Source organism: Ooceraea biroi, chromosome 2 (genome assembly GCF_003672135.1).
Source record: "Ooceraea biroi isolate clonal line C1 chromosome 2, Obir_v5.4, whole genome shotgun sequence".
Taxonomy (NCBI): domain Eukaryota; kingdom Metazoa; phylum Arthropoda; class Insecta; order Hymenoptera; family Formicidae; genus Ooceraea; species Ooceraea biroi.
In genome coordinates, this window is record NC_039507.1 from 15,658,002 (window position 1) to 15,684,465 (window position 26,464).

A 26,464-nucleotide genomic window follows, 5' to 3' on the forward strand; every position below is an offset into this window, starting at 1 on the left:
CGAAGGTAGAAAAGCCCCAGTCCTAGTGGGAAGAGGGTGCGGAGGCGCCGCCGCCACCGAGCGACGCAGTGCTGTCGGGACGCTCGACCGAATGATACGGCTTTCGCAAAGAGGTATTTTTCGCTGGCCGCCATATCTCGCTCGGCAACCCGCTCGACACCGGCCGGAACCAGCCGGGAACAATCGTCACTGGCGGAGAGAAAGAGAGAAAGAAAGGCGAGAGGAGGCACCGAAGGAGGAGGTAGTGGCAAAATCCTGCGGTGGGAAGAAAGACGCCAAAGAAAGACATCAGACCATCGGCCGGGGATATTGTCCTGTCACAGCAGTACGCCTTTAAAGAGTTACTGGTGTGATGGGACATTGTCCTCGTCCTGGTGGTCCACTTCCGTTCGTCATCGTCCTCGTCACCATCATTGCCGTTGTTGACGTCGTCGCTGTCGTCGCTGTCGTCGTCATCGATTCGTCGACAATGCAGAATGTGGAAAGTGTGTCCCGGTTGAGTCGGATTGGTGTCGCGCGCTCGTTTACGGTTTCTCGCGGTCGGAGGGGAGGATAGAGGGTGAAGGACCCAGTGGACCGACATGGACGAGCGATTTGACGGATGTTGTCTGTTGTCCACGGTGACGACGGTGGATTTCCGCGAGCCGCGAAAACGAGGAAACGCCCGGACGCGGACCTCGACCTCGCTGTGTCACTTTGATTTTTCGAGAAACAGCACGGGACTGAGTCATCGTGTTGGGCTTCGTGAACCACTTCATCGTTGCCGATACTCGCCAGCGTGGATACGTCGCGGTAAAACGTATTTCCAGTCGATAAAGCAGCCTCCGAGAGGCGCGGCTACTCGCCACCGTGGTCGATTCAAGGACTTCGTCCACGTCGCCTTCGATCATCGACAGTTCTCCCTCTGGCCTGTCAAAGCCGAGGAATTGCAGACCGAGATACAGTGAAATCGTCCCTGTTTTTTTGTTCTCGTGAGAGCACCAGCCGAGCTGCCGACCACAAAGACTCGGACGATGGACAGGCGGAACGCCTCCGTCGTTCCGTCGTCGGAATGCATCTACGTTGTGTCTATAGCCCGCAAAATGGCCGGAGCGCGTCCGTGGATATTCCTGCGCGTTATCGTCGCGCAGTGACTTCTCGCCGGGAAATTAGCGTCGCGTGTCATCCGCGGTTCATCCAAATACGCAAATCTCGCTGACGACCAGCTGTCCGCGGTTCTTGAACGTCCCATACGTCAATCATGGGATCAATCACACCCGGTGCCAGGCCCGATCGAAAGTCGGGGCAGCCGAAAGAAGGTCGCGCATCGGTTGTAGCATAGTTTCGGTGGAGGTCGGATGTGTATCCAGTCGCCCTCGTGCGAGATCGATACCCGAACAGACGGAGGATTCACGAAGGACGAATTTTTCTCGGTGGCTTGGTGCTCGTTCCGTGCTCGAACCACACAAAGCCGACCGAGGCGGGCGGGCTTCAAGAATAACGAGACTCGGCATTCACCGTAATTCAGTTTGCAAAGTATATTGTGTGGATATACCGGGTTTTCGTAACGTTGGTGACATATGTTGTACACTTTGCTGCTTAAATACGATCGAAAGGCTGTGTTCGCTGCGTTCGTCGTGTGCCTACGTACCTTCTTCCATTAATTAATTCCATACCTGCAACGATCGCGACGCGGCAATTTACCGAGTTTAACGAATCGGCCTTGTTTCCATTTCCACCCACGACTTGGCACACGGACTAAAGCGACCTTAAGGAAGGGCGATGAACAACGTGCTCGGTGGGAAGGTCAACCGCTGGTTTGAGGTCGATTGTAGGCCTCCTCCGTCTCTTTCCCGTTCTCTCTCCTTCTCTTTCTATTTTCTTTCTCCCTGTTCGACTAGTTCAACTTCAATTTCATTCAGCAAGTGCAACCAGTGAGTTGATTTTTCCTTCGTTTTAGATTCATTTGTCCGCAATGCGTTTCACCTGCTTCAAGTAGCGTTACGCGTAAGAAAAATCCGAGGATCTCATCAGACACTGTAAACAATGAGCCTTGGTACAGGTTTCTGGTGGAACCGAAGCGACAAAGCTACCTTTCCGTTCGGTGTATACCACCATTTTATGTGGCTTATGTTCTTTCCTTCGTCCTGCTAAAAAAATTCACCTACTAATTCCGTCGCACACCGGAAGAATGATATTGGTGACTGTTTGGTCCACGGTCCAATAAAATCCTCCGATGGTCCAAAAAGCTTCTCTTAACCGAATAAGGCCGCGTATCGATTACATTTCCATCGGATTTAGATTCGGCTGATAGGAAAACGTTCTTGAATTATGAAAAAGCCACGAAAATATCGCCTCCCTCGGTATACTCGTCCCACTCGATCGTATGGAAGTTCAGAGGAAGAGTTCCAGAGTGCGATCCACTCGACGAAACTTCATCCAAGATCAAAGGAGAAGCTGCTCGTGGACTCGAAAGTTTTCGACGAGAGTGTTGACGAGCAATCTTCTTCCGAAGTCATCAATCTTGCTTCGTTTAATCGTAATATCGTTTCTCCTTCAACACTCGCATACGCCGCGATAATTCGAAAGCTGAATTGTTCGATGCTCATCTTTTATTCAATAGTACCCTCAAAGTGTAACACGTTCGTTGCCGTAAACCGCGACTGTACTCATGTGTATGTAAAAATCGGACAAGTGTCGAAGAGAGGAGGAGGAGATAACGTGAGAAAATCGAAACAGTGTGTACGATATAACCATCGCTAAAATCGGATTTTCATGCCAGAAAGAGAAAGGGTGGTGGCACTCCCGGAAACGAGGATTTGTCCTCGCGGCCAAGCCCTCGGTTTCGCCCTCGTACGAGCGAGTGCGTATCACGTGAAACGACTGAGTGTGCCTGCGTTATTCCCCGTGGCTTCATTAGCTATCGCATTAAATCGGGCGAGGTATATTAGCGGAATGACTCGAAGAGAGTAGCAGCAGCACGTCGTGACGCTCCGCTCCGTTCTACTCTGCTCCGCTCCGCTTCGCTCCGCGCCGCGCCGGTGGAGTTGGATCTCACGCAGTTGGTAGTGGTGACGAATTGGTGGTCGTGTGCTGGTTGATGCAAGTGGAGGGACGGGAAAACCGAACGGACGGAGAGCCGGTGGGTGTCGTCGGGGTGGGTTTGTCGTACAACCCGTCCCGACTCACGGGACGGGGGTGATTCAGGGCACAGTCGCCAGACGGCGGCACTGTCCCTGAACATCCAAGGAGAGGAAGAACGCGTTCCCCGCGTGGAGCCAGGAAGCGGATCGCTGCGCTCGAAGAGGATACGATCTCCGCGGGATGATCTGCGGAAGTTTCCTCCATGACGGAACGAAGTACGCCGGGAGGAGAGAGAGAAAGAGAGAGAGATGGTGGAAGATCGATGCGGAGGAAAAGCCGGGACCGGTGCTGCCCATCGCGGGAGACGCAGAGGAACGCGCCGGAAAAAGAAAGACGAGGGCGAGAAGGGGAAATGCCTCGCGCCATGTTTAAACCCCCGTGAGAGTTTTTAGATAGAGAATACTATATAAGTGTGTAGCGTATAGAGTAATACTATCCGGCACTGGCAGATGTTGTGTAGTTTGTTAGAGTACTGTATTAGAGATCTCGCTGTAAACACCAGTTTGTGTGTACGATATTCTGAATAAACCTCATCGATCGGAATTTCTCGGAGTTGCTTACTGTGGCGCTTTAGCAACGGAGTTCCGCTTTCGAGCGGCCTTTATCGGATTATCGTTTGGAAGCCTGACAGTTTTCGTTGCCTGAAAACTCGATTTGCCAATTAGGCAAACTTGATTCGCTGTTACAGAAATTTACTGATCTCCACGAAAGAGCAATATGTCGTCTTTTAGAAGCACAGCCACAACTTTGTATTTAGATGTCAGAGTTCTGAAGAAAATTCTCCATGGATAGTATCAGTTGATCGTGAAACTTGATTCGATATTCATGGGTACACCTTCGAGGTAGATTACACGGTAAAATATCTCGAGGAGCAAACATGCGAGAATATACAAGTCATTAGGAAGATGTAGTATATCCCTCCGAGCAATCTGCATGCTTTGCACGTTGCGATCAGAGATAGCAATTAGGCTGTGCATACACATTCCGTAAATGTGCCAAACACCGTATTACAGAGCAGTGCACCTTTTTCTCCTCCTGTTTATCTCATTGTAGTAGATTTCCTCCGAAACGGAACATACACCGCAGGAATTAAAAATTAAATTCGTTGCGTAAACAAAACATCACATGCGATGCAAAAGTGCAGACAGTCAAAAAAAAAGAAAGAGAGAGAGAAAGAATGGTGCGACCAAAAAATTCACCAGGCGGTTTTCAAAACGCGTGAAAGGACGCAGGAACAATATAAAACGTGTCTCTCTCATATCTCGCCCTCGTGTGACAACTCGCGCGTAAGAGTGCGGCCAGGTGTCATTACCTTTTCTTTAGTACCCTTTTAAAACGCGGACCTTAGAGGGAACGACAGCGTGGCGGCACATGGAAGGGCCCCCGAGACGCGTCTCAATTTATTTTAATTTGGACGATATTAGTTTTAATTAAGGCGCATAATTAACGCGGGACACGTCGCCGGCTCGCGACGCTGCACCGAAATGCGAGACGACGGCAAACTCGACTTTAAAAGCAACGAGGGAAGTTGTCCGAGCACACACGAAGTTCGTGGAGGGTGTAAATATTGTACTAATTGTAACGCCGCGACGCGTATTCGTCAGGAATGTCACGTGCGTTCCGTCTAATTTCGTGCTATCAGGATTCCGGAAAAATTTACGCGACAGCTATTGTACGCGCGTAAAAAAAGATGCCGTTTGCTTGAAGCGTAAAAGACACGAGTCGAGGATCCTGGTGACTTCGATGCGACGAGATACGACAGGGTGGAATTTTTGCAAGACCTCGAGGGAAGTTCATTTGAATATAAACATGTAATTGAAAGATAAACAGGCAGCCCTTCGCCGCTATTGTTCCTTGATGCGTCATTATCTGAAATTCTTTTCCGCGTTACGACAACCCACGGTATTTACTTATCTCGACTTGCATCGTGTACTCGAGCAAGTTCAACTTGACAAACTCAAATTCACTTCAACTGCCAACTTATTTTCCCTCTCGCGCTTTCCAACGCGTAATTCAACAACAAGTAACAACGTCGCGCTCTCGTCCCGGCGAGTTTCCGTATCTTTTCCCGCCTTTCTGCTGAGCATCCCTCTTCCCCAAGTTTTCCCTCCCTTCATTCGTGTATCCAGCACTCACGTTATTGGATCAATACGAGGGGTTCCAATTAATCCACGGGGGGTATTTCCCCTCGACAGATGGCCAATGGAAAACACTATAGCCTACACCATGCTGCCCTCCCAAAACCGCGCGCGCTATCATCATCGTCTTACGGGGTTGCCCTGCGTATAATATATGTGTCTCGAAAATATCTTCGTGTCGAAAATATAAAGATTATAATGCACACGGTAGTTTAGTGCACGATACGTATTATTATCTCACACTGATTTTTTTACATAATTAATGTTAATAATTATTATAGAATGTAATAGATGTAATATAAGTTTCTATATGCGAAATAAAACTTTACCGGAGCAGCAATGTTTGTCTCTATCGCTATTCTTGACTTTTTTACGTTCTTCTTTTTCATCTCTTTTCTTCATCAAAATCACTTTTATAAAAATTGGTGAAATTTGTGCAATTTGGACAGTAGAATACAGAAATTAAGATTAAATTGTATAACTTATCACTCAAGAGTTGTCTGAAAAAGGAGAATCGAGGAGATTGTAATGTAAACATTGAAGAATTGCCTACTCGATTGATAAAAATTCGTTCTTTTTCCATCTAAGAATAAAAGCTGAAAATATATTATTGCCACGTGTTATAAAAATATTATATATAATGCCGCGCGTTGCGTGCAGCTGTAGCTTTTTTACAATCATTATAGATGACCGGTACATTGAATGCACGTTATTTTTGTTGTTTTGCGACCGAGATTGGCAAGAGTCTGCCGCTAATGGCGTCATTAAGCTGATCGATCAGGGACGACTTTCATCGGCGATTTCCGTGGTTCACCCTTCTTCTTCTTCCAGCCCGCCTATCTAGGCCACCCTCACGGTCGAACACCCTCAACATCTTTTTCGTTTTTTTGTTTTCTTCTGATCGAATCCACCATCGAGATTAAGTCTTCAGAAACATGTTGCGTCTTCTCATCCTCAATGAAATTCGCGCGTGTGTGTCCGGTACTTAATATTATTAATAATTATTGACTATCATTATTTCCGAACATGCGGTATGTGCTTTCCTTTGGACATCTTTGTGCTCCCGATCGAGATTTCTCTTCCGTAACATTTGGATAGAGTTTAAATTATCTTTTAATTTAACTTTTATCTTTTAATTTTAATTAACTGTCTTTCGAGATAAAACTTTGAGAGATTATTTAAATATATTTTTCATTTTAGCACTTACTCTCTCTATACCGAAGGGCTTATTACAAGATTCATAGTCGCAAAAAAGGAAAAGTCACTTTCTTTAAATAACACGAGTCCGATCCATATTTATCGCGAGATCACGCGTATCCTGAAGAGGAAGGATCGGTGACATCCACGTGTCACTCTACGGTTATTACGATCTTTGTACGGTTACATATCTACCTCGCTTCCCCGAATGTGGGCGTGGCAGCAGTGTTTGCATTTAATTAATCATCTTGGCGCGGCACAATACCACCGCGTAATTCTATCGATCCGCAGCCTGTCTCGAAATCATTTATTATCCGGCGTTATACACCGATTCGCTAATACGGGGCGGATATACATTTTACTATTCCACATGAGTACGATTTAATTTGCTACACGTGCGTTACGCATCCGATACAGCAACTTGCAATATTCGTGTTATTTGAAAAATGAGGAAATATTTGGAATGAAATTAATTAGGAGCATTTTTGGGACAGTGGTGCTTTTCAGTAATTTTTGTTAGTCATATTAATTTGTTAATATAATCATTTTTCCGACATTTTATTAAATCTTTCAAATCATTGCTATTTTTTTAATTTCTTGATTTTATTATAATGAGAGAAATATTCTATTTTCTCTCTCTCTCTCTCTTGCTCTTTTTTTTATTATATTTACCCACGTCATTTATCATAATCATCCGAAATTAATGTTAAAACTAGATATTAATACAATTTCGAACAAGATAGCTTGAAACATAAAACTAATATATTTCGCCATCACGTTGACATTTCTGCTTTCTAAGTCATACATTCAGTCAACTATATCAAAGTACAAATTTTTATAAAAATCAATCGTGGTAAAAGAAGCGAACCTGCTGCGTAAATTTGATAAATAAAAACGTTTTTACGGTGAGAAAGAACGCAACAGGACGGCAGGTAATGAATTTATCCGCGGCAGGTAAGGTATCGCCAGCAATACGTAGCTGTAACATTCTACCTTGCCGACGCGTGCGTTTTTGCTCTGCTGTATCAATTGAGAGGTGCCGATAAACATCGTGCGATACCGCAGTTTCGTTTCGAACCGCACATTCGCGTGTGAGTCCACGTGATAATGACAGATTATCATTTGTTATACATTCTTCTCCTAGAATTATTGTTACAAAAAATTATTTTTGCATTGCGTTTGCATTTAATAGATCAATCAATTAAATGATCACCGTAAATAATTATTTGCATATTTAAACTATCTTAATATAATTAAAGCACACACATCAATAATTTTATGCAAATTTATTCATTTTATATAAATAAATATATAAAAAAAACATATTAATATATTTAATTAGAATTATATTAAAAATCATGTGAACATATCAAAAGTGAAATTGTAAAATAACAAACGGAAAAAGAACGGAGTAACAGGATTAAAACATGTTATTTGAAGTAGTTCTCATTAAAGGAAATTAATGACGAATACCGCTACGGAAATCTACCGAGCCACTCGTATATTTCGACTGTATTGACTCGGTCGGGCGTTCTTCGGCCATTACGTACGTGAGAATTGCGAGAATGCAATTTGATTAAGGTTTATATGGTATTTCTACGTGTAACCGATTTAAAAGACTGAATTAAGTATGGTTTATTGACTTTTTCCAAATTATCTTACAACATAGCTGTTTGCATGATATTTAAAATGAGATCGACTTTGCGATAGTTTTCTATATTATTTAAACAGAAATAAAATTTACACCAAACGGCGAATTCGTACTAGGGTTACTTCAGTAAAATGTTATCTAATTTTACTAAATTTTGAGAAGTGACCTTTCTCTTTATTAATTATTTGCTTAATAATCATCGGCGACCAAAATCTTCTGTAAGAAAAGAATATTTTTAATAATAAATTTCATGCTTCTGCACTGTTATTTTCTTGTTGTATTAGCGTTGCACCACCACGACAAATATTTACGTACTTCCATAGAATGTAGATACAGAAAGGGGTAATCTGGAATGCTTTAATTGGATGTAAACATTTTGCCCAGAATATCCGTAATTGCCAATGGGTTAGTAAAATCTCGTTGAAACAGGGCATGCGCCATACTGTACATATTAACGACTATACGTGGTCTACTTTTCAAGCAGAAACAGTAAAACGCGTATTAATTAACGTGACCTGATCGGGATTGGTTAACATTCATTGATCGGTGAACGTCGCGCTGACGTGCGTTGTATGCAATCAAAAGTTACATATATGAAGGAACTTTAATGAATTCTAATTCCTCTCCCTCGACATAGAGTAATTAATAGCTCCCTTCAGATATTCATAGACATTTTTTTGCTTAACAACGTTCTCAAATCAAAATTAACGGAATCATTCATTTTCGAACATTTAATAATTGATAGCTAAACAATATTTAACTCTTTTATTATTTACGCGCAATTATATTGAAATCTCAATTTACTGTCTTGATATTATAAATAGAGAAAAAGTCTTCTCTACGAAATGGCAAAACGTTAGATATTAACGGCGTTGAGACAGGTCAAACAAGCTACACTCCTTCATAACTGTACGATTTAACGATCTAATTTTTAAAAATATTCGCTCACTAATCGAATGAAAACTCCAAAGAAGAGAACTGACCGAGATCCAGTCGCGAACGTTGCTACGAACCCTACATATGTTTTTTATAGTGGACAAGCAAAATGACAATCTAATATTCTGTCTAAATCTAAAATCCTTTCGATCATGTATACAAATTTGACTACTCTAAAACACGATTTTCGATAATTGGGACGAAAAAAGATAAAATAAGACCAAGAGACCATAAGATAGTATAAAATAAGACCAGAGAAAAGGCAGATACGTAAACCACTCACAGCAAGATCAAACGTTGCGAAACAGACAAACAATAAAGAGAAAGAAAAAACGAGATACTACACGGTATTATATTAGTCTATGTAGCAATATCGGAACAAAGCTACTGGTGTGTTAAACAAGGTCCAGAAATCTGCGAGACAGGAGAGAAAGAGAAAGAGGATATACAGCAATAATTGCTACAACTGTCGGGGCCACTTGGTTGCTTGCTCGCTTGCTTGCTCGTTAATGTCTTTACTGACCTACCCGATGATATTCTTGCTCAGCCGATCGGCGGCGGGTAATATGTGTACCCGTGCATCGGCATCGGCATCGTCCTCGTCCTCCTCCTTCTTCTCCTCTTCCTCTCGCCGTTTCTCGCAGGGACGTCTCTTGTCCGTGTCGTTATAATCGCGGTCTTCGACTCGATCGAGCGCGCGTACTCTCTCTTTACGAAGACACAGACGGGGGGGAGTTACCTCGCTCCCTCCTCTCTCTCTGTCTGTGTCTGCTCAATCGTGGATCTCTCGCCGATCGTGTTTCGCGCCTTATCGCGCCGATCTATCGGCGCCCACTCAACGACGCCCGTACCCCGTTCCCTCGATCGTAGAGCCCCGCCGGAGTCCACCTCTTGTCGGGGCTATTCCGCGCGTGTCGGGAAGGCTCGAACTTCGCCTTTTCTTTCACCTCTTGTGTTCCTCCTTCCTTTGTAGTCCGGTGAAGCCAAGTGTGGCGATCGGGAGTGAGATAGATCGAGAGAAAGAAAGAAAGAGAGAGAGAGAGAAGGGAGAGAAGAGAGGGAAGGAAAGGGAGGAGGCGCCTTGCGTCAACCCTCTCGCAGGGCGTGGAAGGAAACAAGTCGCGCACGAACACCTTCGGGCGTCTCTCTCTTTCTCTCCCTCTCCCTTCATAACAGCCTTTGTTCATTCTGCCGCTGTCCTGAATCGGGTTCAAATAGAAAATCACTTTGTACCACCGGGCGCTGCAAGTTAACGGCTAATTGTTCCGTATTTGCGCCGTACGGACTCGGTCCATTTTCGGAGCGATTCAATTTCTACATGTGAAATCGTACAAACACCTCGTGGAACCGCGATACATGGGGGATATGTCGATACCCGTGTTCTGGCTCGCGTGGGCAGAGTGCAGCAGTTAAACACCAGCAAACACCTGCGTATCTATACGTTGCTTATAAATATAAATATTTATAAAAAAAAGTTGCAGTACCCCATGGATAATTATAGCGATAGAAACATTTTATTGGACACCGTAACTTTTTTTTCTCCCCCGAGTTTTTCTACCGAGTCAGCCATAAACTTACAAAGATAGGCATAATGCAGAAAGTCAGAAAAAATAAGCTCTAAAAAAATAACATCACTATAGATTGAGATGAAATCAAATCGATTCCAATTAAAGAGTAATGTCACAGCGATAAGATATCGGCGCAGAATTCCGCGCCAAGCGCCGTCGTGTTTCCGCGTGAGTAAGCACGAAATGTATATTTCCGTGTTCGCGACACCGAGATATCTCGCGGGATTAGTCAAAGAAAGTCAGGCTGATTCTTGCTGGAAGATCGACGCGAAGCCGATTACTTATCAGTTGAATCGTGACTCGGCGAGTCAGGGCGCGGTTTTCGCGGCGCGCGACTTTCTACATAGTCTCGGCAATTTCCTCCTCCGTGCGTGTTTCCCTCGATCTCTCGCGTTCTACGGCGAGTTCTGACAATCTGGCAGCAGCCGTGGCCTTTGAAGCGAGCAACAGGGTCGATCGTTACGATCTAATTGCTCGGTACGAGGGAATCGATTCTTGAAGAGGTGGAGCTCGCGAGAAGCTGGAAAGAGAACGAATATCCACGTGGCGTTGCGCTCGTACTTCCGACTGAATCCAAAGTCGTTTTCCCTTAACGGTATCCGAAATGAAAATAGACGATGTCGACGATGACGACACAGCTCAAAGATGCGCAAATGTCGTACGCGAGATTAATGTCATAAAGTTGGCAAACAGGCACATATGCGCGCGTATTCGTTATTATGTTTCATGCTGCGGTAAGGAACGGAGAGAATTAATCCGCTTTGAAAGTCGTTAGGAAGTTGAGGTCCTTCATCATCTCGGGAATAACGTTCGCAAAAGTCGGCCGCGCCGCGCCGGAAACTCGCTCCGACTACGATCCGGGTGGTTCCTGCTCGTGGACATTGTAGACAAACTCGTTATCGGGCAGCCAATTAAACATACGCGCTCGGACATATATGTGTACGTGTGTGTGTGTGTGTGTGTGTGTGTGTGTGCGCGCGCGCGCGCGCGCGCGCGTGCGTAAATGTTCGCGCGAGTATGTGCAGTATGCACCACGTACATACGCGCTATTCGATTAGATCTAACGGTCTCTAATCTAGGTCACTCCGAGATGATTCTCTCCTCGCCGTTTTACGTACACGGTGTCCCGAGTCTACCTAGTCATCTCTCGCGTGCGAATCCTGCGACCAATTTGGATTCTTCTCTCGTAAAAGCGTCGAGGGACCAATAATTCTTCCGCGCCGAGCGCTCGAAATTAAAAGGCAGTTCGTGAATTATTTCCCCCGGAAATGCAAACGAGTAGTCGTGCTCTTAGATTAACGTCAATTCAATTATATCGCAGCAGGTGTTAGAATCAATTGCAAAAACGTTTCTAAAGAAATTTTTCCATTCAATCTGTACATTTATAAAGACATTTAGCTAAGGAATAAAACACTTTATATACTCACAGCCTTTTCTACTTTGTCAAACCATTACTCGGAGGATCGTGACAAAGAGACAAAAAGAGACAGAGTGAGAAAGAGAAAGGACGAAAGGAAGAGAGCGAAGAAAGACAGTGCACGTACACATACGTGTTTTGCATGAGAGCCAAAGGTGTAATTGCGACGAACGAGAAGACAGCTGAAGAGAGAAAGGCAAAGAAAACAAATCAAGAGAAAGAGAGAGGACAAAGACAAGTGTGGAAGCCATCGATATGGCAATGATAACAGTTGCGAATCCTGATTGCGCCAATCGAGTTAATTGTTGCGGGGAAGAGGAGGGGAAAGGGGCGGCAGTACGAGGTCAACGTGAAATCTGACCGACAATCAATTCTCTCCTCGCTTTATCCGCAATTTGATATGTCTCGCGCATTAAGGACATGTGGCAAACGCGAAATATCGAGAATATCGTAACCTCAATAATAGATTCGAGTGGCACAATCGCACGGAAAATCTTTCCTGCCACTACGCTCACTTTCAACGTGATAACGCAACATCTCGCGCACTCGGGAACGCACGCATGTTCATTCGTGTCGAGACTGTCCGATCCATTCACCACCGACGAGTCGTGAAAGAAAAAAAGGGGAAAAAAGCCAACATTGATATTTCCTCATTCACAGAGAGACGCGGAATTCCCGACTGCAATCAGAATTTATTTTTATCGTACATATTCAAGAAAAACACCCTGCAACCACGTCGGATGTAGATATCTATAAAACCGTGCGCGTAGTCCGGTCGTCCAACCTCGTGTAACGACTAACATTGTAAATAGGTGATGCAATTCGTGCGCCGAGCCGCGATAAGAAGAAACGCGTACGCGTAACGCGGAACGGAGAAACCAACACAAATTGCGATATTGCGAGATCTGAATTCGCGACGGTCAACAAGGGGTTACGCGCGTGCATGATAATCAGCGCAATTTCAGCTACGGCCGAATTCGTTTGCATCTAATTGGTTCCGGAACGCGAAATCGCGCGGGTGTCTGACTAAAGGAAGAAAACGGCAGAAAGAGGGAGTCGGGGGAGGTCGAGAAAGGGTACGACGCGTCCTACGCGGCTCCTCAGTGTCTCGCCGCATAAAATCAAGCTTGCGCTTGCGCGCCGGCGATCCCGGCGACTTTGCCTTTCTCTCTTTACCTGAATCTCGAGTCAGGGTCTCTGGCAATTAGGAGGGAACTCACGAGAGTTAATGCACCGCGTCCCGATGGTCACCGATGATCCGTCGCTCGTGGCCGCACCTGGTGGTCCACCAGCATGATTTTACCAGCAGGCCCGGCGACCGAGTATCGTACCTGCATCCTTGAAAAAAAGAGACAACAGGGGTTCTCAGGTAAAACCACTTTTGGCGGTTGCCTCGGCGGCTGAGGTTGCGTCTTCTAAAGTCGCGTCGCCGTCGTCTTTCCTCTTTTCGTTCAGAGAAAAGTGTGCCGTGGAAAGCTCTCTCTCTCGCGAACGGAAGGGAAAGGGTAAAGAAAAAAAAAAGAGAGAAAGAGAAAGAGGAACGACAATCGACCGCGGATGAGTCGCGACGCGATAACAACTGCGACGGTGAAATTCAATCTTTATGCAAAGTGCTCCTCGAGTAGCTTGCCGAGTAACTTTGAGAAAGGAATCGCCGATTCGCGCATCGAAAACGTTACGACACAACAATGCAGCGATCGTCGAAAAGAGTGTAGCTCTATACATACATATATATAGAGAGAGAGAGAAAGGGGGGAAAGAGAGAAAGAAGCGATGCTAATTTATAGTGACGGCGCTGCGCTAGTGAACGAGTAATAAACATCGATTACTAATCAACTACTCGATATATGCGCGCATTTAACAGTAAACGCGAAAACAATAGCTCCAATGCAAGCGATATAGAGACAAGATTATATATATTTCGTTCTCTATATCATTTCACCGCACTACCAGACACACAGTATGCGCGTCTCGCCAACACTAAGTTACCAGGAGAACTCGCAGATCAAAGTAATAATTTTCAGCTACAAGCGATTATTCTACAACAGCGATCGACCAAGGAGGACCTATCGTCGTGTCCCCATCGCTTTCACAGTCACACAAACGTTCTCTTGCTACTGTCCGTTAGTCGTGCGCGCGCTCTCTCTCTCTTTCTATCTCCTCAAAGCTAACAAATCGTCAACTAAACACTCAACGACCTCAGCACGCATTGCAAAACTAATCAGCGTTCTACAAGAAGGGATACTCGTTGAAATCACTACACTAATGACCCTACTCCGAGAACCCCGCCTCATCTTTCGTCTTTTCTCCTGGCGATCGTTTGGCTCGACACATATTCCCATGTATGCATGTGTGCACGTTCACAATTACGCTACAGAGATCACCTAGTCTAAACTTCGCCATCAAAAAATTCCAGAAACAAATTAGAGCCTGAAAGATCCGAAATCATTCTACGATCATCAAAATTCTTGATGCTCAAGTGGAAAAGCGCCGAGAACTGTATCGTGAAAATCTCCGGATAAGGATCAGGTATTCAGCAATCCGTTAGGCAATCACCCACCTAATCTGTTAAGCGTATCGAGCATTGCGAGTAAATACATAACGCAACACACGCGCGGAGCGGGATCTATATTGTCGCAGCAAAACGACCAATGTACGCAATGTAAAGGGGCGGCATTCGAATAAATTGCACCGAAAATCGTGTACACGATCGGGGACAGCGCGTAACACGAATGGCGCCCGCAACGGTTTCCCGGCTGTGGGAAATCGGGGTCATCCGAGGGATTTTCCCGGACTTGCCGGTGCAAGGTTGGTGCAAGCGAATAATGCACGTGGAGCGGCAAACCCACGCGCGCTGCCTACGCGGCCAGTTATTCCCGGTAGTGGCGAAGGAGGTGCGGAAGGGGTTCGACCGCACCGCCGGGCACGACCAGGGTGGGTCGATACTCCTCCGGGATCGAGGAAATTCCAACCCGTGACTTGACTAATCCTCCTCCGGCGATGGAGGACCGGCGGAGCACTCCCGGCAGTGCCCGTCAAACGCTAAAAGGCCTCCCGATTAACTCAACGTAAGATGTCACATTACGCGATCGCGCCGGATCAAGCGATCATTTCGGATCGGGATCATTTAAGAATCGTAAGGGTTGGACAACCTCCATACGCTGCGATCGATCGCAGCGTTTTGGGGCGTGGAGTCCATCTCGCGGGCTCGTGGAAGCCCATTTGTCGGCGATATTGCTGTTAAACTATGTCGAAGCAAAGGGGAGTGACGACGAGGGGTAGGTTTAATTTACAGTGCGTGACGAGATGGAGATAAAGAGGCGAAAACAGCACGGTTAAGCTGTTGTAAAACTGAACGAAAGGATGAGATAAATTTTTCAGCGAATATCCGCATTCGGAGCGCACTTATTGAACCATTTATCGAACGTAAAGTCACCTTATCGGCAAATTTCCGGGTGATAAAGTTTCATGCACGATCAATGGCGTTGGTTATTTCTCGCCACATCTTAACTGATCTCCTAAACTTGAAAATGATACGAGTGCGACGTTTAAATTGCTCTGCAAGAGGACAATTTTAGCATCTCGAATATTACAATCGAAAATACCTGACACACGATCGAAAATTCATCTCTGTGCTTGGTTCATTGTGGAGATACGAAACAGGTATTTCCGCAAGGGCGGATGTGTGTTAAATACGTACTTAAATGTATCGCTGAACGTTGTTATAGCAATACACGTTTCACTGGAATCGTTTGTTGGAAAAAATACCTTCCCTATAATACGCATTTCATTGACACATGGTTACAAGTTATTATGCTGGCACGTGTATCGTTAATTCGACAGCTCATTACCGCTAATTTGCGAGTCATCGTGATTCGGTGAAATATTCAATTTGATAAAATGAACAAATATAATTAAATGGCATGAATAATTCCGTATTCGTGACGAGCGCGCGGTAACTCGCCGAGGTATTTTGGTGTGACATTACGGGACTGTGCGGTATCGACGTGTTACACGTTGATTGCGGTGACGTGACGTCACGGATCGCATGAGTTTTACGTCATGCGTGCATTTGGTTCCTCTTGGTGAAATCTTTTTAGGAAAAGAGAACGTTTCAAACGTTCGGCGAGCGGCGGCCTCGTGGAGGAGCCACCACCGCGATTCAAAGCGTGACGTACGTCGGCGAATTGAGAACCACCTGCGGATCTGTCTGATTCCGCGCCACCAACCCTCCGCCACCCTCCGCCACCGACAGCACCGCCACCCTCTTGCAACCGCTCTCGCCGTTCTCGCCCCTCCGCCGCGGCAAAACGTTTCCATTCCCCGCTGGCGGCGTGCTTCCTTCCAAGGAGGAGGCGAAACACACACGTGTACCTACATACATATATACACACACACATACACATATATATACACGATATACAGCTGCGAACGAACCACCATGCAAAGGAAACGAGCGACTGTATTGCAGATCTGTAATACTCCGACCCCTTTTGAGTGTATGTGTGTGTGAGAAAGAGAGAGAATAGTGGGCAAACTCCTTTCTACCCCTCTCCTGTCGCTCCCCGCGTTTGAACCACCACCGCCACCGCCGTCGTCGTCGTCGACGCCGCCGCCTTTCCACCCCCGAACCACCCTGACGAAGCCGACTTCCTGGTCAATAACCTCGGCGGCGGTGTGCGCGACATAATCGTCAATGTTCGCGATCGGGATAAATGTGTCGTTCGCGAATCACCCCTCTTCCTCCCCCCCCTACTCCCTGATCCCACGTGGTGTCAAATTTACGATCACCGAGCGCGACCATTCGCTTTCGCGCTCTGCGACGGCAAATAGAAAAAAAAGTGCGTAATATTTTATACATTTCTCTTTTTACATCTCCACAGTCTTCCCTCTTCTCCGAACCGAAAGATACATGAAATCGTTATGAATCCCCAACGTTCGATACCGAAAACGAGAAGAACACGTGTACATCCCGTCGCTCGTCGCTTGAATAAACATAAGGATCATTTTTGCATGTTGAAATTGGCGTCGATATCCATACATCCCGCAGGGTTCACCAATCTCAAGGGCCCAGCCTTGTCTCGAGCCCTCCGCGCGACCCACTCGCACTTTCATGCGACGTATAACAAGGACCTTACCTGCAAACTTCGTAATATCATGCTACACGAGCAGATAATAAAAACGTCTTCCGCAAAGCGAGCTTTCAGAAGTTTGCGTTGTAACCAGGAAAGTTCCCTTATTTATGTCTGTCTCTTATTAATTATTATGGTATGTAAGTACGAAGTTAATACGAAGTTACTACGAGTTACCTCGTAAAGTGCCGCGGTAAGCATTCTATACAAGATGAACGCGGGTTCTCTTTTAAAGTGACGACACTGTATTCTTCTTATACATCCGACGGAGCATTTTGGAATCGCTGTTTCGTTCTTACTGACAGTTTGTTACTATCTGACATTCAATGAAGAGTAATAAAAATTGCAAAACAGATCAGTGAAAATTTGATCAATTGGAAACGTAATAAAGAAAACGTGACACGAGACTTGTACATCAGATGTCACATTATAAACGTGTTTTCGCGCGCATAATGCAGATATTTTATTTAACATAATTTTGTGCACCAAATACGATATTTTGAGCCAGTGGGTGATAAATTCGAGGGGTTCCTGCGAGCTGGCTGGCTGCAAGGTGATGCCATCTGTGGCACTTGGGGCGAAACTAGTCTTAAAAATCATCCCCCCCGAGATCAATACGCCCCCGTAGGGGTAGACAGCGGGTCTGCGAGATACAACGTAATGCTCTCGACGAATCGGGACGTTGAAGTTTTCATTCACGCAATCGGAGGCGCGTGCAAAAATAAGAGCAAATCACCCTCCGTAGCCCCAATTATTTATCAAACTAAATCTCACTCCTCACCTCTCGGCCGAAGCCCCGAGCAATGATCCGACGTAAATAACGACGTAAAATAACGCCGAGATTATTGCCGTGTCGTAAACGCCGTGTCTCAGTGAACTCTGACATTGGTCCTCGTGAGAGACCGGAAATCGCGAGTGTGCTATGGGACACGTCGCCCCATCAAGTTTCCGCGTCGCACGTGCATTATAGAGCCCGCGACGCGACTTACCGCGAGATTATAACGGCGGGCACACTTGGGGCACCGAGCGAGTACCTCAACACTTTGCCGAATATTAGATATTTAGCACAGACTCCATCGAAATTTGATCAATCGATAAAGGATACACCACGAGCGGATGCAACGAACGTTTTCCGGGGATGCGCAGACTTGGAGAACAAACAATAAGTCAATATCGATCGCCAGTGTGCATACTATACACGCGCGTTCAATGGATTTATGGAATAGCGCTGCTATCCCATGATACGCGACAGTTCGGTCAAACGGATAAGCAAATTCAATCGTTCATATAGTCTTCAAATTCGAGTGTACAGCCTAGCTCGTATAAACATTCATCAGCGATAATCGTAATTAACCGATCCTCTCTGCCTCCGCTCGATAACTGAATCGGAAAGAAAGAGAAAGGGAGGGGGACACGACGGATGGATTAATTAAATTTCAATTAACTTTAATAAAATTTACGGTTGTGCCAGCGGAACCGCGCGGATAAGATTTCCGAGTATTATGCGCGAGCCCTCAAGACTTTAATTAGGAAAACAGATTAAGTGTAAAAGTAGAAAAGATTGCTGTAATCAGCGAGGTTCGATTGAAAGGACAATTTTGCGATATATGCTAATTCTTGAAGAATCGCCCGGCTGATCGTCACGCCATTGATCATTTTCATTTTCGCCGTGGTTTTTTTTTTATTAAAACGACTCAATCAGATTACGGGGAAAGAGAGATATTTTTAGACGATCGCATTATCGCGACGGAAACCATAAAAAACAGCAGCGATCGAACGACCCCGCGGAGAACCCGGTGTATTCGGGTCAGGTATTCGGCTTACCAGCAAGGTTTCGCAAAGGTTTCCGCGCGAGTGTCGCCTTTGTGGCTTCTAATGAGATAACTCGATTTCCGCCGTCCCGCATTAAATCCATATTCGGTGTTGCGCTGCGTTGCGCACGCGGCTTTCTCTCCGTTTTTCAAGTCTCCTCATTAACAAACATTTCCGCGCAAAGACGCCCACGCCTTTCTCCGTACGGGTTACATCTACGCGAATCGGCGCCACCGATCTCATTACGGCGATCCGCAATTACGTTGCTGATAGGTTTCGTAAACGATTGTGTCGTCACGCTTTCGCACACGGCGAAAATTCAGACTCGTCGGCAAAACTAGGGCGTGCGCTTCGATCGCTCCGTTCCTCTTGATTTGCCACCGTCGTATCACACACAAACTTTGCCGAATTAATTAGCGGCTGATACGCGAGAACCCTCTTGATCTTCCGCGCTCTCATTCTCTCTCTGCCTTCGCTTTCCATGGCATTCGCCAGCTTCGATTGTCATTATTCCAACAATAAAGACAAGTTCTTGCGCGAGAACTCGATGAGAGGCAACAACAAATCTCATTTAGGGGAGGGGACTGGTGATGCCGAAGTCGGGGCGGCCATTGCTCCGGTTCGAGATAGCTTTTGTGCTTTTTGTTCGGGCAGGGCTTTTCATCGCGCCATCCCTTCACGCGCACAAAAGAACTCGAGTAAATACGTAAAATGCCGCACAGGCAGCACGTAGGTCCCCTCCATCGCTCACTCTCGAACCCGAAAAATCTCTTACGTGACTGAGAGCCCCCATGAACCGATCGACGTGATAAAAACAAGCCTTTCGCTGATAACGGCCTGAATAATCAATAAAAAAAATGAAAGAGAGGAAGAATGGTCTTCCTTCCTCTCTTCTGGATCTGCGATGGTGCTTCGCGGACAATCATCCGATTACCGGCGCGCGATATTGTTCAAAACGATCCGACGATCTATGTAGCACGCATGCAAGAGAACAGAGACACAATATCGCGATTTTTCTCGTTCACGACCGATTAACGTCGTCGCTGGTCATAATGGTTCTCGTAACTGTTGTTGCCATCGGCACCCGGGGTTGACGGGGCGGATGGGGGTTTTAATATTGACAGTCGTGGTAACGAGAAAGTTCATAGCCCGCGGGGATGGTAGATGGTTTGCAAGAGCGGATAGGAAGTACACGAGGTAAGCGGCTTATTGCAAGCGGGCGACGTCGCCAGGGATTTTCGGTAACGACACTGCACGACTGTCACATCGTGAATCGTCTTTTGAACGATAATGTAGCTCCTCGTCTTTGCTCTTTTCCGCCTTTCATTAACAACTTTGCGTCATGTCGAAATAAAATGCAGGATCACGTTATTAGCAACGTGAGGTATCTCCGAGATAAACGACTGTGTCGCCACCAAAGTGACATCAATAAAGAAATATTGTTCAATCGTCAAGGAATTATTAAACAATGAAGATTTCAAATTTTCATTATCGGCTACACCAATTAACCGATCTGGAATCATTCGATTTTTCATTATTTTGTCATAACATTCTGCGTAGTTGCATAGTTTTAAATAGATACGAATCGTGTGAATCGTTCTCTAAATATGCAGTTGTTATTATTGAATATATACAATATATACAAAACACTGTATTAGTAACAGTGAATTTCTCTACATCTATTTTCGCTTGCACGTTGATATTTTCACGATATAAACATCAATATTTTGCGATTAATCCCTAAACATGTCTTTCTCTCATGTGTTGTAGCTGATAACGATCACCGAACGCAAACCGGCTATCCATCTGGACAATCGCTACAGATTAATGAGACACGAGCCGATGCTGGACGCCAACGGCAATGAGACCAAGGAGATTGGAAAAAACGATTAATCGACGTGTCGATAAGGCATCGAGGAAATCTCGCTTTCTAAAAATGGCAAATAAATGACATTTAAGCTACGAAACTATCATTTCGTTCTGCGCACATCGAATATTATTTGCAGAAGACGTAAATCGAACGGAGTACCACGTGAGTCGTCTCTTTGGCTACCGCCGAGTTTGTTTATGAATCGATCCATCCCTACCCTTCGCCGCACCGTACCCCCTCGCGGAAGATGCGATGCAAAAATACTGCATACCACTTTCAGGATGCGACATTTCAGCGACCGTTTGCGTTTAATCGGATGAAACGTGTTTTGCGAATAACTACACGAATAATACCGTGCGCGTACAATGCGCAGGATTCACGTTAATATTTAAACTGGCATATTTGGCATACGACGCAGCGCAAAATGTAATTTTCGTCTTGTATCTGGCAGCTCCGCTGGTACACGCGCACATGCGTACACATACCTGCGTACTGCGTTCCTAGCATGTTACGTACATTTAAATGAACACGCAAATCTCGACGCAATTCTCGTTAAAAAGCGAAAAGTGATCTCAATTAAAATTCACCGGTTTATCATCTGTAAGACGATTCCACGCGTTATCATTTTATCTCGCTGTTACGATGCAATCTACCTCGTCCGATATTCCCAACATACAACGTTAGAGAAACCGCTGATGTATACGTTATACACACCCTCGTCCCTAATGGTTCCGTTATACACATCCTCCTCCCCAATGGTTCCGTACGCGATACGCAGCCTTATGGGTCGCCTAAAAGGGCCCGAAAGGACAGGGGAAGGCGCGAAAGCTTCGACCGAGTCGAATTGGATCGGTAACCGCCACGTGGTACAGAGGGTTCCGCGTCGGGCCAGATGGTGGTGCAGGTCCAGTCGGAACCGGCTACCCCTCGTCGTGCTCTATAACACGGTGGCCACGAGACAGCTGTTGATCGCGCGGTACGTCGCCGCGAGAATTACCGGCCGGCGAAATCGGTTCACGGACGGGTCTCGCGTCTTGGGAAACGCGATCCGATCATCGGCCTCGTAATCCTCCTCGCCATCGTCGTCGTCTAACGTGCGATCGCGATCAGTTCGGCACCGATTCGATAAACAATCCTTCGTAATTTTCGATTACCACCGATACGTATACGTACAAGCTCGCAAAGCCCGGAGGAAGAGAGGACGCCCGGGTGTCGGCGCCATCGCGCGGTTTTCGCATCATCATCGGCGACCGAGCACACCGGCGCAACTTCGACACAAAGAGCCCATTCAACGACGTACAACGATCCTCTCTGGCGACTGCCGGCCGCCTGCCTGCCTGCCTGCCTGTCTGCTTGCCTGCTTGGTTGGTTGGTTGGTTGCTTGTCTGCTTGCCTGCTGCACAACATCGGCCTTCGGCAGATGCGGCGCGATGCACTCGGCTCGGAATGCATTTCCACGGAACTCGTCGCGTCGCTTTTTCTCCCGAAGTCGAATCTTCAAGGCGGAGACCGAGACGGTCGGCGTTTACTCGATAATGTATCTGTTGATTCGATAACGAGCTTGCGAGAGATGCGTGATCTTTAATCCGGTTGCGACGCGCGAAAATGTTCTTTGGAATTATCGACTAATGAGAAAAACGCGCCGTTATCGTAATTGTATGTCGCTCGGATTTGTCTGCATTTTAATAAATACGGAATAATATAAACGACTGCTTAAATTCTTTCGACATTTAAGATCCTTCATATTCCTAATTTTTAATCCTATGTGAATAGCGCTTCTCTTAAACAAAATAATTGCAACGTATTCATTCGTAAAACATTCCTTAGAAAACATAGAAGCGAAAGCGAAGAAGAAACGAGAGACTCGAATGAAAAAGGAGCGTCCGCGAGTGAGAAAGTAGTCGATCTGACTATACAAATTACGGACCGGTATGTGAAACTCATTTGTGTTAGGTCTTAAGAAACAATCTTGCAATTGTATTATATTATGCAACTTGCATTTCGTGCAGAAAACGATACGGTGATACTCGGAAAGCGCGTCTCATAACGTATCGCGTGATTTCGCATATAATGAGCAATTTCAACTGTTTGTTTCAATAATTTGATCAATTGTGATTTGTTCAAGTATATTATCGTTAATATGATACATCGTCGATCAATAAGCGACACACAGGATATGAAAACACAACCCTGTTTCCGCTTAATACGGTACGACCAACTCGATTTACAGCGATTTCCTGCATAATCGTCGCGATATCGCTCGATAGACACGATTAGCCACTTTCCGAGGCAACCGTATGTTCCTGCACCGGAAGATACCGCGCCAGCTGGTAAACGAAACAGATACGCCGCTCGTGCACGATATCGAGATCGGTAGATTTTCGTTAAGTTCCAGAAACATTCGTGGATTTTATGAAATTATTTTTTTCAATAAAGGCATATCAAAAGCATAATATTCTTTGGACCTTTTTCGCACAGAAACTCTAATTATAATTATTATTATTAATTAATTTAGAATATTCTGCGCAAAAAATTATTAATTAATTTAGTTAACCAAATTATTAAAATCTTTCAAGAATGCTTAATAAAATAAATTTAACAAAGAATAGCAGAAATTATCTAAAAGAGCCAAAAATGTCTTATATATGCAAAATAAAATATAATTTCTTTCTGTAAAATAAGCGCATAAATTCCGATGTAATAAAAATTAATTAAAACATTAGATTTAGATATTCGAAAGTACTGCATTGTCTGGCTTCGTGATTTATGCGAGTGCGTACGATTCATATCGCGTCGCAATGACTGTATCATTACGCTCGGAACGACAAACGAGAGAACGGCTGGCGCAACGCGCCTCGGTAGGGCGATAAATCTATTTCGCATTCGTCATCTTTAAATAAAATGCATCTCGTGCCAGAGAGCGCGTATAGAAAGAAGTTTTGCACGTATCCCCAACGCGGTGAGAGAGCAGCTGTTCCCGCACACCTGGCAGAGATTTCGGAGCCCCTGGGACCATGGGTCGTCGGCTGCTCGAAATGTAGCTCCGGTATCCAGCGCGAAATTCTATATGTACCCCGTTGGCTTTCAACAGCGGATATCGCTATCGCGCGCGCGAATTTTATCAATCTACGTTATTAACGAACTTTCCAACGTTGTTCCAACGTTGCTCGAAAGTTGTAATGTAATATTCTCACGTTTGTAATGGTAATCAACTCGGTTCATGTGACTCGCCTACGCACATTCGCAACGTCGTGTAATTTTACATTTTTCCCATCTTCTTAATGAAGAAAGTTGTACAGATTACAAACGAGATACATATGTTAATCCCTGCATACGCGAAATTCGCGTCGCGTTGGCTTTCTGAGAGGCAATCTCGGACAGATCGCTACGACGACGATTGACAACGATCGGCTGTTTCGCACAGCGAAAACTGCAACGAAGAACGCGGAATTATTAATACGGCGTAATGTAAATAATACGTCGATTAATCTGCGGCAATTGAGAGTACTTCATAAACGATAATCTGGGTAGCCTCGTTTCGGTGTGATCGCGCGGACTTAATCCACGTCGAAGTGAATAATTCGCCGTAATTGGCCCCCGCGCCGCGTATCGATGACGAATCGGATTAGCCGTTAATTACGAGAGTATAATTGACGAAGTCCGATCGCGATCGGATGACTCGCGGATGTTCCTTGACGACAATGGCGACAGCATTACGGAGGGATATCTCTGCATCCCCCTTCTTCCTCCCTTTCCTCCGTGGTACCAACAAAATCGAGATCGTCGGCGCCGACCGCCCGCGGCAAAGAAACTTCTGAATAGTCGTTGCGTCGTCCGCGTTAGAGGGAGTGAGGCAAAATCGTATTGTTCCAGGTATCGGTTCTTGAGAAACGGGACAAAGGGAGGGACAGAGAGAGGAAGAAAGGAGGAGGACGAGAAGATGCGCTAAATAAACGAGAAATCGGCCGAGCGAGGACCATCGCTCGGAGAATCGGACGGGGAGACGCGAAAAGAGATGAAAAGGAGAAAAGAGAGTCGAAAGAGAGAGAGTAAAGAGAGAGAAAGGAAAGGGAGAAAGGAGAGGCAACGAGACAGAGGCCGATATTCGCTCGCTCGCTCGTTCACTCGCGTCGGACAAAGAGGCAAAACAAGGAGCAAAAATCGAGCGAGGTGAAGGAATGCTCGACCTTGGTGCCTCATTCGCGAGGACTGCGGCACCTCTCCTCAATGAGCGACCAAATGAAATCAAGAGAAGGGCAGCGCGAGCCGAGTCGTTGCAGCGAGTCTTATTGGTGAGTCACTCGTCCTCGCGCATTTCGCTAAGGATCGTCGAGGATCGATCGCGCTTTATTTCAGTTCTCCGTTCGAGTAAACTTTTCTCTTTGTCGGCATTTCGGTTAACTTTATAAAAAGCGCCGGTGAATTATTAAATTCGGTTTATCCGATCCTCGGGATTGGCATGATAAATTCGCTTAAGCTTCCCGGTAAAGCCTATCGCTTTACGAGCCCATTAAAAAGGGAATATTAATTAAAATCGTTCAAATGATCGTTGTAATCGCTGACGGTGCAATTCTGACGAGTCCAGGTACTAAAAACACACGGTACAATGAACGCCGGTTTGCGCTGCCGTTGCAGAATATCGTGCGCTTCGCAAGCGCGGCAACGATCGCAAACGACATGCAAAGAGCGACAAAATATAGGATGTAACTCGACGCGCGCGTACGTGTGCGCATGTATGCGCGCGATCGGTGCACGTGTCGCTTTTAAACGGTACGCAACGCTCCATGCTCCACGAACTAATCTCCCGCGAGTGGAGGTGTGGAAAAAACAAATTCGCCGGGCTCATAAATCATTCGACATATCATGCGGACGATACGGGCGAAACGCTACGCGGAGGCCTCTTCACCCAGTTTGTTCCCAGTTGAAATGGCACATTTTGCGGACGGGGTAAACGCATCTCGCGTCAAAGCGGAATGGAGAAAGAAACCGCGATCAAAAACTGGTTCCCAACGGTAGCCTGGCTCTTCTCAAACGGTACCAACACCGCCATTCTCACTTTATCTTTACACGCGGTTTGGCGCTGCGAATCAGAGACACGATTCCAGCAAACGCGTTGCTATTTGTGACTTTTTGCACTAATTGCCATTAGTGATCTCAAGAGCGTAATTTAGAGAGATAAAAGGGAAAGAGAGATCGTCAGTGCGTCAACCGATGTTGCCGAGAGACGTCATAGAAGTTTGATTGCGACGTTTGTATGTACAAGAGAAAATATTAAATATTTAAATTAATAACTACTCTTTGTTATTGAATTATATTTTTTAATGATTTGCATCGTTAATTCGGATTAAAGTTCGATCACCCAAGTGTCTCGGAATGTGAAAGAACGTTAATAGCAGAAGCCGGAAGAGAGAAAAAGAGAGAAGAGAAAAAGAAAGAAATGCAGTAATTTCCCGGGGTGAGCAAGAATGCGAAAACACTGGGGAATTTTGCAGTACGAAACGGCGTTCGTCACGTGATTGCATAATATCGATCGCGAAGCTGCTCCCGGCATAAGATTGCGGGACGCGATGTGTGTGTGTATGTGTGTGTGTGTGTGCGCGCACAAGTTACCGAACCCGAG

At 45.7% G+C, this 26,464-nt stretch overlaps 1 protein-coding gene and 1 long non-coding RNA gene across 6 annotated transcripts in view; one reads left to right on the top strand and one right to left on the bottom strand.

Annotated features, from left to right (window-relative positions):
- LOC113563572 lies at window positions 1-26,245 on the top strand. The gene is made up of 2 exons (XR_003407500.1): window positions 1-3,501; window positions 20,745-26,245. It is a non-coding gene; the product is annotated as an uncharacterized LOC113563572 (long non-coding RNA).
- Window positions 1-26,464, bottom strand: part of LOC105280181 (RNA-binding protein Musashi homolog 2) — a 98,259-nt gene that overhangs the window by 17,617 nt on the left and 54,178 nt on the right. For 2 of the 5 annotated variants that reach the window (XM_026975234.1, XM_026975235.1), the window contains one exon: window positions 13,251-13,368. The exons of the other annotated variants lie outside the window; for them this stretch is intronic. The gene's annotated coding sequence lies outside the window, so the exon portion shown is untranslated. The remainder of the gene's footprint in view (window positions 1-13,250; window positions 13,369-26,464) is intronic. 5 annotated transcript variants of the gene reach the window in all.